The sequence below is a fragment of the Spermophilus citellus genome (assembly GCF_964194105.1).
Source record: "Spermophilus citellus genome assembly, chromosome: 16".
NCBI classification, from domain to species: domain Eukaryota; kingdom Metazoa; phylum Chordata; class Mammalia; order Rodentia; family Sciuridae; genus Spermophilus; species Spermophilus citellus.
In genome coordinates, this window is record NC_138196.1 from 59,669,551 (window position 1) to 59,684,511 (window position 14,961).

General features: G+C 33.4%; 1 pseudogene across 1 annotated transcript in view; it reads left to right on the forward strand.

Moving 5' to 3' along the window:
* The window catches only part of LOC308635037 (FGFR1 oncogene partner 2-like), a 69,563-nt pseudogene extending 56,391 nt beyond the window's left edge, over positions 1–13,172 (forward strand). Inside the window, exon 2 of the transcript in view lies at positions 12,549–13,172. The product of the transcript in view is annotated as an FGFR1 oncogene partner 2-like (transcript). The remainder of the gene's footprint in view (positions 1–12,548) is intronic.
* The last annotated feature ends 1,789 nt before the right edge of the window (positions 13,173–14,961 follow it).

The window sequence follows — 14,961 nt, forward strand, 5'->3', positions numbered from 1 at the left end:
AGTTGAGGGTGGGCAAACCTACTTAGTCCTTAAAAAGTATTGAGCAAAATAGGAAAACGGAGGCTGGGGCCATACAGCTCAGTGGCAGAGTGCTTGCCTCACATGTGTGAGGTACTGAGGTCGATCCTCAGCACCCATAAAAGTAAACAAATAAAATAAAGGCATGCTGTCCATCTACACTACAAAATAACATACAAATTGATAAATAAATATTTAAAAATAAATATTTAAAAAATAAGAAAACTAATCCACTGTTTTGACTCTATATGCATATTCAAAGAGGTGGAGGCAAGAGGACGTTTCAAAAGAGAAAAATGAAAGGATTACATCAGATATTTTGAAACCATATTATTAGGCTAAAATGACTAATAATGACAGGGAGATCAGTTCAAGGTTGCACAAGCAGATGCTGGGCAGATAACCTTGTAGATGGGTTGCTCAGCAGAAATCCTTGTATAATATCCTTATACTTGTTGTGTAAGGTTTCAGTGGCCCCTGTGTTATCTTGTGGTTTTGAGTAAGTCTTTTATGATTATTACTACCAGACAATATACATAAAAATCCCTTTCTTCATAAATTCCTGGCTTTACTTATTTTATTTTATTTTTGGTTATGTTGGACACAAGCAATTCCATTTTGATTCTGAAAATCTTCACATTTGATTCACATACATTATCCATAAATAACACTCCGAGGTAAGTCCTATATATGGTGAAGAAAACAAGACTGGAGAAAATAAAGGAAGTAGCCAAATACACACAGCTGGTTAGTGATAGAGTTGGGGTTTGAATGCAAGCAATCTGGTTCCCCGGTATGTGCTTGTGTTAGTTAATTAGGTTTTCATTGCCATAACCAACATACCTGACAAGAATAACTTAGAGGAGGAAAATTTTATTTGGGTTCATGGTTTCAGAGTCTTTGATTGTCCCATTCCATTGCTCTGGACCTGAGATGAAGCAGAAAATCATGGTGTAAGAGTGAGGCTAGGGAAAGCTTCTCTGCTCAAGATGCCTGGTAAACAGAGAGGGAAAGGAGCCCTGGAGACATCCCCAAGGGCATGCCATCAGAGACCCCCCTCTAGTCACACACCTCCTGCCTACAGTTACCATCCAATACAATAGTCCTTTTAAATTATTGATCCATCAAATGGATAAATCTACTGATTATATTGCAGTTTCCATATGTAATCATTTTATCTCTGAAAATAACACAAGAGCTTTTGGAGACACCTCATATCCAAACAATAATAGTGCTTTTAACAAGTATATTCTCTCTCTACATAACAAACTGTCTCTGATAAAATTATTATTCCCATTAGTTTGCATACTGGAGTCATCAATATTTCTGTTATTTTCCTTACCTGAAATATGCATCTCACCCCTTTTTATCACTAGTCAATATCTAGTCATTTTTTAGACATCGGGTCAAGTTTTATTCCTTGAGCCACTAGACTGTTTTACCCCTGAGAACACACATCAGTTTGTATTAAGTCATATGATGATTGATTATTTATTGTAAATATTTCTGTACCATAAGACTGCATGATCCATTAATGTAAAACTTGCCAAGGTAACTGGTACATAGTGAAAATTCCAAAGTATTTTTATTTAGCTAGTGGAGGAATGAACAAATAACAAAATAAATTTTAAAATACAGTAATTTAGCATATTTAAGTTCTCCCAGCTTTGAAAAGCTTCATAACTTCACCAGGAAGACTCTGTGGTTTCCTCAGTTGGAATTGGTCATTTGGTCTCTTTGACATTAACTCAATTGCTATTGTGCCTAAATTTGCATTGTTTTCAGGGTCTACTCTTTATTACCTTTAGTTTACTCATATCCACCTCTTTCACTACAATATAAATCTCTGGAAATCATGAAATACGTCTTAGTTGCCTTTCAAGTTTTCATAGTTAATAGTCTAGTTAAACTATTAAATGCCAAAGGTACTGAGTTTTTTACTGGACTGGGTTAGATAAGGTGATGGAAGTCTTCATGCTAATCTATCCTTTTTCAGACCTCAAACTTGGAAGGAACCTCAAGAAAACTGCATGCTTTTGTGACAACTAATTCAAAACAATGAAGTTCCGCATGTACCTTTCCTGCACATGCTGTTCTACCATGTCAAACATCCCAAAACAGGGAAAATATCTGAGGGGGAAAAAAAAACGTTCAAATATGCAGACTGTCTTACATCTTTAAAATAAAAACCACATGCTTTTTATGTTCTAACAGACTCTGGACTCCATCAGCAACTTTGAATACTGTGAACTTACAGTACCCCCAGTTTTGGAATTTCAAATGCATTGTTTATTCCTACACATGTCTTGACCCCTACTAGGAATTCTGACTGCTTTTGCAGGAGTGATAATGGAGTTTCATAATTAGTCCACACTTTCTCACCTCATCACTTGTGGGCCAAAGAATCTGGAAGGTAACCATTCATATGGGCCTATGATAGCCTATGGTTATGGAACAATAAATGTCATCTATTGCCAGCTTGGAGGTAAAGGCCAAACCCCTCAACTGGGTCTTCTTAGCACCATGTCCTTACCAACTAGGCCAACCCGCCCATACTTAATTCATTCTGCTATTCACATGAAATAATATATTAGAAAATGAATGCATTGAAAATCCCAAAGAAGGGTGAAATATTTTGGCAAACTCTACTTTAAAACTAGAATTTGAAACTATGGAATTAAGATAGCAAATGCTATACCATGTGCTTTTGGAAGTAATACTTTCAAAAGATGACTCCTCTGTGGTATTACTATCTAATCATGCAATATCAAAAACAGAAGAAACTTGGCCAATGAATGCCTGCTGTTCCAGGAGCAAGGGACCAGAGAGTTATCAATCCACCTTTGTCTTCACCATGATGATGGTTGTTTCACAGCCTCTGGCACTAATGGATTGTTCCTCAAATATCCCATTCATTGGGAACTGTGTTTATTTATTTTTATCTCCATCCTGAGATCTAACAGATGGTCATCTATTGAAGAAGGATATGGAATATCTAATCTACCTTCTCACTATAAAGTAACTGCCTTTCTCCCAAGGTCCCCATGAACCAAAGCTTTGCAAGAGTCCCTCCTTAATTAAAGACCATAGCTTTGCTTGTTCTTTATGATGGGTGGAAGGTACGATTTTCAAATTTCAAGAATAGAACATTCCCATCTAGTTCTATTCCACAAATAAGTATATGTCTAGCTTCCTGACATCTCAAAAAAATAATATTTAAAGACTCTTGTTGTAATTCTAATTGGTGTTATATGAGATTCAGAAGATGATAAAGTAGCATAGGCATTTTAGAAAGGAGAGAGGAATCAGATACCAGCCTGTCTGATCACATCATTTTACAGATTAATGAAATCTGTCTTAGTTGCCTTTCAAGTTTCCATAGTGTTTAGTTAAACTATTAAAGAGAATCAAGACCTAGAATATAAGCCCAACTTTCCACAGCTAGCTGTGGAACATGGACTAAAACCCATACATGAGAGATTACCAGGTCCATTCCTTTCCATAATTCAATTCTCTAATGCTATTCAATGGCCTCTGGAGGCATGCGGTGGATTTCATCAAATGGTAGAACCAAGTGCATCACTTTTGTTCATAGGAATAAGGTCTCATACAAAGAGAAGCTAAACTAAAAGTCCAAGTAATTTATGTAAAGCACAAAGGTAATTTGTACCATAGCTGGGACTAGAATCCCCTCTATCAGGTCTTTCTACCTTTATAATGTTCTGACTTAAAGAGACACTCCTGGTATATCTAGAGGTAGATATTTGTGTCATAATCTAAAAATTTGGTCAAATTTTAATGGACAATCTCTCAGATAAGCAGCAATCTTTATACCATAAGAGTTTTTTTTTTTAAAAAAAAAGATTTATTTCTGCTTAGCATGGCAAATGATGATATACCAAGTCCTTTTATTTCAAATACTTAGAATCTATGGTCTGACTCCTATATAAATATCCTTCCAATGTGCTGAACAGTGTATTACTCCCTGCCTCAGTTCATCTATAGATGGCAACGAAAGTGCTCATCATTGCTTTGCACCCTAAATTGTGAGTCCTTCTGAACAATCTAATAAAGTTGAAGAATGAAAGAAATTGTGTAATGTTTTTATAATAAGTGAGAAATAACAGTATCTGGAGAGCCATCTCGTTCCAACCAAATATCAGAAGTCTCTTTTTCAACATAAATAATATTCTAAAACCCAAATTACATTCAGTTGCTTCATTTTCTGGTCCTCTGAGAACTGATGAAGATAACTGACTATATTATGGTGTGATTTATCTATATTTGGTGCCATAAACAGATTTTCTCCAGGAAAAAAAAAGAATAATTGTGCATAATGGCAATATCTCTCATGTTACAAATGCTTGATTTATGATAAATATTCTATGAGCGATTGCAGAGAATATTGGCTGGAAAGCAAAGAAAGTAAAAAATTAAAAGAGTTCTTTATATTTCCTACTTTGGCAGGAAGTGAAACATATTTTAAGCTTTAAAAAAGTACTTCAAATTTGTGGAGTAGAGTCAAATATTTAAAATTGTCTTATATCTGGAACCAAAGTTTATAATAATGTAAATGGAATACCATGTAAGAATACTCCATGGCTAAAGATAACTATTTATTTTATTTTTAAATTTATAAATTTTCATGTGAATGCTAATGACCCTGAAAAACATTTTCCTCAATAGTTTTGTTACTCCAAATAGTTACTCCAAAATCATGCACATCATTTTCATCTGTCCACTAGCAAAATGTCAAGTTTCAAAAGAACTAGAGGAATTGAGATTCTGGAGTTCCTTATATAATTTTTGAAAAACAACCCCTTATCAGATAACACGGTTTGCAATCATGTTCCCCCATTCCATAGGCTGCTTTTCATTCTGTTGATTGTTTCCTCTGTTGTGCAAATATTTTTTCGTTTGAAATAATTCTACTTTTCTATTTTTGCTTTCGTTGCCTGTGTGTAGTGCCATAGCCAAGAAAGCATTCTCAAGGCCAGTGTCAAGGAGCATTTCCCTTACTTTTTCTTCCAGAAGTTTGACAGATTTGGGTTTTTCATTTAAGTTTTTATTCTACTTTCAGTTGATTTTTGTGTGCAGTAAAGGACTTGAACAAATGTTTCCCCCCAAAAGTTGCACAAATGGCTAAAAGTTATATAGAAACACTTCAACATCTTTAATTATTAGGGAAATGCAAAACAAAACTACAATGAGATCTAATCATGACTGTTAAGATGATTATTGTTTTAAAAAGTTTTAAAGGTAAGTGTTGGTGAGGATCTGGAAAAACTTGTGCCTTTGTACCCTGCTGATAGAAATGTAAAATGGTGTAACAGTTTTGGAAAACAGTATGGAGGTTCCTCAATATTTTAAAAATAAAACTACCACATGATCCAGCAATCCCACTTCTGAGTATATATCCAAAATCATTGAAATCAGTATCTCAAAAAGATATCTGCACTCCAGCATTCATTGCAGCACTATTCATAATAGATAAGGTATGAAAACAACCTAAATGTCTGTGGATAGATGAATGAATAAAGAATATATTGTACATATATACAATAAAATATTACTTGTCCTTACGAAAGAAGGAAATCCTGCCATTTGTAACAACATGGATGAAGCTGGAAGACATTAAACCAACTGAAATAAGCCAGTTGCAGAAGGACAAAGACTGGATGGTTCCATTTACATGAGGTATCAAACTCATAGAGGCAGAGAATATGATAATGGTTGCCAGGGACTGATGGTGGGAAAAATGAGAAGCTACTCAATGGGTATAAAAAACTAGATGAATGAGTTCTAGAGATCTGCCAAACAACATATTGCTTATAGTGAACAAGATAGTATTGTGCACTGCAAAACTGGTTAAGAGGGTAAATCTCATGTGGGGTTATCACACACATGCAAAAAAAAACAGGGAGACACAAGGAAACTTTTGGAAGTGTTGGATATGTCTATTATCTCAATTTTTCTGATGGTATCATGAGTTCTGCATGTGTTCAAACTCATCAATTGTCACACATTAAGTATGTGAAGGTTGGGCTGGGGATGTGGCTCAAGCGGTAGTGTGCTCGCCTGGTGTGCGCGGGGCGCTGGGTTCGATCCTCAGCACCACATAACAAATAAAATAAAATAATAAAGATGTTGTGTCCACCGAAAACTAAAAAATAAATATTAAAAAATTCTCTCTCGGGGGATAGTAGAGGATAGGAAAGGTAGCAGAATACAACAGTTACTAATAGGGCATTATGTAAAAATGTGGATGTGTAACCGATGTGATTCTGCAACCTGTATATGGGGTAAAATTGGGAGTTCATAACCAACTTGAATCTAATGTATGAAACATGATATGTCAAGAGCTTTGTAATGTTTTGAACAACCAGTAAAAAATAAATAAATAAATAAAAATAAAAAATTCTCTCTCTCTTTAAAAAAAAGTATGTGAAGGTCTGTGTATTTCAAGATACATCAATAAAGCAGTTCATAAAATAAAAATACTAATATAATCAATTTTCTTGAGGAAATGTTAACTTTAGGTTTAAAGAATTCAGTGTTATTAGATCCCAACTATATTGGATTCATTTCTGATACCACTTTCAGAAGGGGGAAAAATTAGCAAATGTATCTGCTTCTAAATTTTAAAAACATTGATGGTGTTTGACTAATTGTCTTTTACATTACATTACTTTAGTTATGTTAGTTGGAATATAGGATTACCATCTAAAAGTTCTGGTTCTATAAACATAATTCAAAATTGCATTTTTAACTTCCCACACTTACTAATTGTTATTTCCTATTGGGGGAATATCCTTAGTAAACTAGCTCTTTCAAGTTAATGAATAGTATTCTGTAATTGCCAAAAAATATAAACAACAATCATGCCTGTTGTTTCATAAATTGGATTTGTAGCATGCTCAAGGAAGTAAGGGTTTTTTTTAATTTTTTGGTTTTTTTGGCAGAGATGATTCCAGATTAAAATAATACAGCTCATGACATTCTAGGATCATAAAGAGTAATGACCTCATGGGACTAGTGTGAGAATTACATAAGATATACATGTAAGGTCCACAGAAAATATCTGGCACATAAAGTATTGAGTGACAAAAAATAATTTTAATTATTTTAATTTAAATTTTAATATTTCACAGCAAATATATTCAGCTGAATGGATAGAAGGAAGGCAAAACACGGTATAACATTTTGCTGAAGAGTTAGTATTTTCTGTTGCTTTTATGCTTTTGGATACTTTTTTAAATTAAAGTTCTGTCTCACTGGACTTGACAATAATTCATACACATAACTAAACATGATATCAGTATTGAGCATCCTGCAAAAAAAAGAAGAAAGGACAACTTGGAAAACTTAAAATAACAAATTTTCAGAATTTTTGTTTATCAGTAATATTAACTCTGCCTTTTAATGATTTCTTTTAGTTTTTTTTTTTTTTTGAGCACATGTCCAAACAGGTATTATCTAATTTTGCCCCATTAATAACCCTGTAGGGTCAGTCAGTCTGGCCATATTACCTCCACTTAGATGTACAAAGGAAAACTCAAGACAGGCATCTTGGAAATTCTATCATATACCAAAGGAATAGCTCAAAACTCAGATTTTCTCGTTTCTCATTTCCTCATTAAACCTGTGCTGCCTTTTATGTAGCGTTTACATAAATAATTATCTAGCAAACAAAAATTAATTGAACTTCTGAACCTTTATCAATAAAAAAAATACATTGGTTTCAGCAGGTTTTATCATTGGGGAAAAAAAAATCCCAAGAGGCAGATTACATTGTTACCAAGTATGACATTCCTAACTCTCTTTGTGGGGGGAAAAAAAACAAAAAACAGCAAAGAACTTTGCAAAAAAAAATTAAAGATTGAAATTTAGTAATTTAGGAAATCCTTTATTACATTCTTCGTTCCTCTTTCTCTTTCTTCTGTGTTCCTGAGATTCACATCCTTTTGACATCTCCCGTTTTATGTGTGATACTCATGAAGCAAGAAAACTAAAATGAAAAGGAAAAGGATTTAACAATGAGGAGAAAATAGAATATATTTGTAAATTTACATGTGCCCATTTTCTTTACCAGTCAAGCACAGGAGGCTTTCTATATTGTACAGTGTTAACACAAATTGATGAAATGAATGTTTCAATTATGTCATCAATAGAACATAAATAAATCGTCTGAATGTTATTTTTAATATAACCTCTGAAATTTGCTTGTGTACCCTTTATATTTCTCTGCACATACACATAATAAGCTGTCTTTACTTTAAAATGTTAAATTCCTTCTTTGATTTTGTTATTCTCTCTGAGGCTTACTTTATCTTTACTTAGCTACATACATTGTCTTTTTGTTTTAAATTATTCCTCCCAAATATAATTCTATTTATAACAATAAATAGAATTGCTTCTATTTCAAAAGTTTTGCTGGGGCCAAATCAAGTAAAAATATTTATTTGTGAATAAAACGTGCCCATATTTAATGTCTGTCTATGATCTGTGGTGAAAAGCAATCATACTACTCAGAAGGAACTGTTAGGCATTATCACTCTGACATAATAGTCGTCCAACTGAAAAATTGCTTCCCCTGTGTTTCCTCAACCTATTAATTCTCTTCATTATAAGAACACATCCTGCTTATAAAACATCCAACATCCGAACAAATTTTTTTCTTTCAAGTCTGGACAAAGACAAAAGTAAACAAATCACTTTTGAGCTTCATAAAAGAAAAAGAAAGCCATGTCAGTAGATTCAGAGGTTAGTGAAAGTAATTAGCTACAAATTTTAACTCTGTAATGGGGCATGAAGATGAGACCTGAAATGGCCTTTCCAAACACCCCATGGACACATTGCTGAGAACTTTTAAAGCTTTGCTGGTCACATTGCTATTTAAAATAAATTTCCCTTTAACACTGACTAACAAACACTGGTCTAAAACGAAAAGAAAAGGAAAACATACATGTGTGGCGATTCTTCGTAACATCAAATTATCACTTATTTTTAAAACAAAATTTGCTATTATAGTTTCTCCTTAAGCAACGAGCAGAGATAATGTTGGAAATCCGTTGCAAAGAAATGAGATTTCCTCTTATTGTGAAGATGAAAACCCTCCCTCTTAGTCACAGTGCATGGGGGGAAAAGTCAGTCATTTGATTGTTTCTTGGTTTTAGGTGTGCCTTCTAAACTGGATGACATTCACAGACGCTCAGGATATAAGACAAGGATGTTTCCTAAACAATTCCCAAATATTATAATAATACAGTTCTCAGAATGCACATTTGGTCTTACTTCATTGAAAAGCAATTATGCTAATGAATAAATAGCATTTAAAATGGCTCCTGATTGCTCATAACCAAAAATAAATTAATAAAATTATTTTCAAAGAACCAAGCTGAATTTTAGTATTCTAAGCTAGAGGATATTGTCATTTAACTGAAACTTTGCTTTTTTTTAAACTTTTGTTCTTTATTTATTTATATGTGGTACCAAGGATCGAACCCAGTGCCTCACACATGCCAGGCAAGCGCTCTACCATTGAGCTACAACCCCAGCCCTGGAATTTTGCTTTTAAAATCAGATAAAAGGTAATTTTGCAGTAGAACAGAATTTGCTTTCATAGCACAAATAAGTGTGCTAGTGGTAGTGAAGAAAATCAATTTTAAAGAATAAATGATACAAGTTTCATTTCCTAAACATAAAACTCCATAGTTTTGCTTCTCTGAAGAGTCACAAAATATTCCTTAAATGTCTTTAATCTTAGATACTTGTTCATTTGATGAAAGGTTAAAATGAAATGATGATTAAAGGTTAAAAATAACAGATGATTCCACTTCAAAATCAAAAATAAATAAACAAATAAACAAGAAAATCAGAGAAAGTTCAAATATATATTTGTTTTCCTAAAATAGCAATGACTTTTTTGCCACCTGACAAAATTAAACAGTGTCATCTTCTTAAAAATGGTTCCCATGGGGCTAGGAATGTAGCTCAGTGGTAGAGCATTTGCCTAACGAATGCAAAGGGCTGTGGTACAACCCCAAAATGCAACTAAAAAGAAAAAAAGAAAAGTTGGGCCTATTTATAAGTGGTAGCATAACTTTTTAGTGATCAACAATATGTGGTATAATTACACAATGCAATGTTATTCATCTATTTAAAAGAATAATTTGTACTGATGCATGTCATGTTCCAATTGATTTATTTGGTCTGGTAGTCAGTTTCAAATCAAGAAGGGTAATCCCCCCAACTTTGTGGTTCCTTTTTCAAATTGCCTTAGCAATTATAGATGCATTCTGATATGAAGTTTAGAAACAGTTTGTCAATTCATGCATAGAAGGCAGCTGGAATCTTGATATGGATTATACTGAATATGAAATCAATGTGGAAAATGTTACTCTTCTAACAATATCAAATCTTGTGATCAATGAACACAGAATGTCTCCTATTTATTTAGGGCTTTAATTGCTTTCAAGGAGGCTTTGTATGTTTCAGTGTATAAATCTTGCACTTCTTTTGCTACATTTGTTCCTATTTTCCTTTTTGGTAGTGTCACAAAGAGAAAAGTTTGCCTCATTTTATTTTTGGACTATTCACTGAAAGAGAACAGAGATACACGTTATTTTTTAGATTGATCTTGTATCCTGCAACCTTACTGAAAACCCATATATTTCGGATTTTATGTGAATTCCTCAGGATTGTACAAAATACTGTCATCCGAAATAGAGAAAACTTTACCAATTTTATGTCCAATATGAATGCATTTTATGTTCTTTTCCTTGCTAAATTTCCTGAATAGGAGCTCCAGCATAACGCTGAATATGTGATCAGAATGGACATCTTTGTCATTTCCCTGGTCTTAGGAGGAAAGCATTTTGTCCTTTACCATTAAATATGATGTTTCCTATAGATTTATTTTAGATGTCCTTTATCCCTTTATCATTCTTTAGTTTGAGGAAATTCCCTTTTATTCCTAGTTTGCTGAGTGTTTTTAGCATGAAAAGTGTTAAATTCTGTCAAATAATTTTATTATTTGTGGTTTTTGTCCTTTAGTCTACAGATAGTGGTGTGTTACATTGATTGATTCTCATATGATGATCCAAGATTGCATTCCTGGGATAAAAGCCACTTGGTCATGGTATATAATACTTTGTGTGGTTTTTGGAATCAAATTGATAGTATTTTGAGAAGGATGATTATCTTGATATTCATAAGGGATGCCAGTTCATACCTTTGTTCTTGAATCAGTTTGGGGAGTTTGTGTATTTCTAAAAGAATTTATCCATGTCATTTGAATTATCTAAACTTTTGGCATATCTACACTTTTGTTTATAGTAATTCCTTTTTGTTTCTGTAAAATCAGTAATAATGTCCCCTTTCTGATTCCGGATTATAATAATACAGCTATGTAACAACTATATACAGCTATTTACACATATCAATATTTCTTTAAATACTGCTTTCGCTGAGTTCTATAAGTTTTGATATTTTGTGTTTCTAGTTTTTTATATGAAAGCATTTCTAATTAGCATTATGACTTCTTCTTTGACACTGCTAATTATTTAGGAGTGTATTGTTTAATTTCCACAATTTTTTAATTTACTAAATTTCTTTCTCTGAAAGATTTCTAATTTCATTCCATTGTAGTCAGAATATACTTCATATTTTAATCTCTGAAAATTTTTTGGAAACGTTTATTGTCTACATAATAATACTGACAAAATGCTTTATGTGCAATCAAGAAGAATATTCACTCTGCTTTTGTTAGGTGCCGAGTTCTACCATGTCTTACAGTATTTCTCTGAATGTATGATGGAATTTAATAAAAATTTTAATCAAAAATTTCTTATAAGAAAAAAAGAAGAGGAAATGATGCGGGTATGCTAAAATTTGAAGGGAAAAAATATCTTTTATCAGTAATCAAAATGAACAAACAACTTTTCTTGCATTTTAATGAGCAAGAATTTTTTTGAGAGAGAATTTTTTAATACTTATTTTTTAGTTTTTGATGGACACAACACCTTTATTTTATTTTTTTATGTGGCCCAAGAATTTTAATTTTTTTAATGAGAATATTCAATGCTGCTAGAGGGGGCAGCCCAACAGTCACACTCCCACTTTCTGGTGGAAGCAGTTTGATATAACTCTTAAAAAAAAAAAGAAAAAGAAAAAACTTGTCACTCAACAATTTTAATTCTGCTGCAAAAATATACTTTCGTTACTTTTAGACCACTATCTCTCATGCAAATTGCCTCCCAGAGCTGGGTCTGAGCCCCCGGGTTCTTCAGCTGCCCCGGCTCTCTCTGTCAGGTTCTTCGTCTTCTAGCTGAAGAGGCAGAACAAGGGCTCTTGCCTTGGGTGCTTAAGTCAGGGTTGGCAGAAGCTTTGTAACCTAGTTAGTCGCCACAGCTGATGACTGGAGAGACTGAGAGCTAAGTATTCTAGAACTGAGTTGCACCAACGAGGCTGACACTAGAGCCCTTGTTGGAAGATTGAGAGATCATAATGATATCCTGAGCAAACCACAGTTCTCAACAAGTAGAAGCAAGGACACAGTGACAGGAAGAAGTTCAAGAACTTAAGTCCCAAGACATCAGCTACAGTCCACATTGGTTATGGGAATTCAGCAAGAAAACAGACAAATCCGAGAATTGCAACAAGAGAACAAAAAAATGCATACATCCCCGAAGAACATGAGTCTGTCTTGGAACTTACAATGAGCAACTAAGAAAGAAATGTTTATATTGCTCATGGCTAGCAAAAAAAGATGATCCAGCTATGATAATGAAGTTAAAGGAGCAACACTCCAAGACTGACATGGTACATCATAATAAAGCCAAAGGATTCTTCCTTGAAGCATCTCAACATGGACTGGAGGGGAGGCACTTGGAAGCACATCAGAATGTGTTAGAAGCACATGCTGATCGGATCACTGAAAAGGCAACAGGAATGAGGAGGGCCATTGAAATGGGTGAGCAACAGGGCTGCAAAGAACAGGAAAGAATATTCCAACTTGAACAAGAAAACAAAGGATTGAGAGAGATCCTTGGAATAATTTGAAAATCACTTATGACTCATAGGGCAGTGCTTCAGAAAGTATGTCTTTGTCAGCATTAGTGACCAATAGTGAACTGAGTCTAAGGAAGAGCTAAAGGGCTTCCAAGTCTGGGAACTTCATGCATGGCTTCAAATGGTCATCAAAACTAGTCAATTAAAGAAGACTCAATTCAGCCAACCTTGTTTTTCCCCTCTATAATATATACAGTTCAACTCTCAAAGCAATAACAACAGAAAAAAAATGTATAGGTAATGGTCATAAACTCTATTCCAAAACACCATTGTTAATTGGTGAACAGAGGAAGGGTTTTCACAGTGACTTCTTAATAGATCAAGGGCATTCAGCCAGGCTGTTGGCTTTCTGGATGTACTTAAACTTGAATATTACCTGAAAATGTTTGGGAATTCATAGAATTATACCAATTTAAAAATTTAAGATTTTAACATGGTTTTATGAATGGAAGATCCTCATTCTAAATTTTGTCCTTGTTGTTTGGTGTCACAGTTAGAAAATAGCTTATGGACCATGAGTCTTCAGCTTTATTGATTGTCTCCTTTCCCATTAATTGATATTTTTGTCAAAGAAAATTCAAGTTTAAATGCTGTAGATGTTTGGCATGCATCACTAATAAAAGAGGCAATTTAATTTTATAGCTAATGTACCATAACTGATACTTAGTTAAAAATTGTCCATAATACGCTAAAGTGTATGAAATGTCATTTCAGCAATAAAAGAATAGGAATGTTACTTTCTAAGGAAGATTTTATTAAGGTCAAACTACTCCTCTGAAAGAATAGCTTTTGGTTTTCAGTAAATAATGAAAACAAGAGTTTTCTTTTTCTGGTTGATACTGAAGGATATTTTATAGTTCGTTTAAATGACAGAGTTGAAATGCTTGATGTATTAAGATAGATATAGTAATTTCAAAGTAAATTCAGAATTCCTCTGGCTCATGTAGCCATTTTTTAAATAATGGCTCTTGATTTAGAGAAAAGTAGGTTCAAATTTCAAAGAAAAAATTCTGTATCTATTTTAAAATTCCATCTTTTCTCATAACCTGTGACATTTTTCTTATCACCTTCCATTTTTAAATGGGGTTAAAAAAATCAAATAGTATGTAAATATTTTTAAAGTCCACCAATACAGAAATTTGCTTTAACAATAATTAAAAACTGGTTTTTTTCTTATTTTTTTTGTGATTATAAAATAAAATAATGGTATCAAATATGACTAAATATATAATATTCATTTACATTGATATATATTAAAATTTACACAAGTAGCAAATTCTACCTTTAAGTATATTTATCAAAGATCTTTACATGTGGTGATCTTTATAATTTCATATATTGCTAAAATTCAAAAGTACTTTTCACTTCAGAAATGTTCTATCTTAAGTTTGAGGTGAGAAGGATAGATAGGGCTGATTTATTAGAAAAGGACTAATGGCCCAAAACATCAAATAGATTCCTTTTTTCATTCAGAGATCTTAATTTTATGAGTAAATGGCAGCTTTTTATTTTTAAACTTTTTTGTTGGTTTTTAGGAAAATAACTCTTAATTCAATGGTGCATGCCGCAGTCTGGCTGGGCACAAATAACCAGGAGGTCAGGGGCTACTTGTAGGTTCAAACAGGAACTACTTTATTTGAGAACTTCACGGGAACTCAACCAGAACTTAACGGGAACTCCATGAGAACTCAAAAGTAGGGGGCACCCGAGGTAGCAGGAGCCACCCTTTTTCGGGACAGCAGAGGTCCATATACACAACTGAATACACAGCTTGTTTCAATTTAGCATGATCCAGTTACAGCAATCAGTCATTATCTTAATAATTATACACAGCTTAACTTAATTATCATCATCTTAATGGCTCGCTGGCGC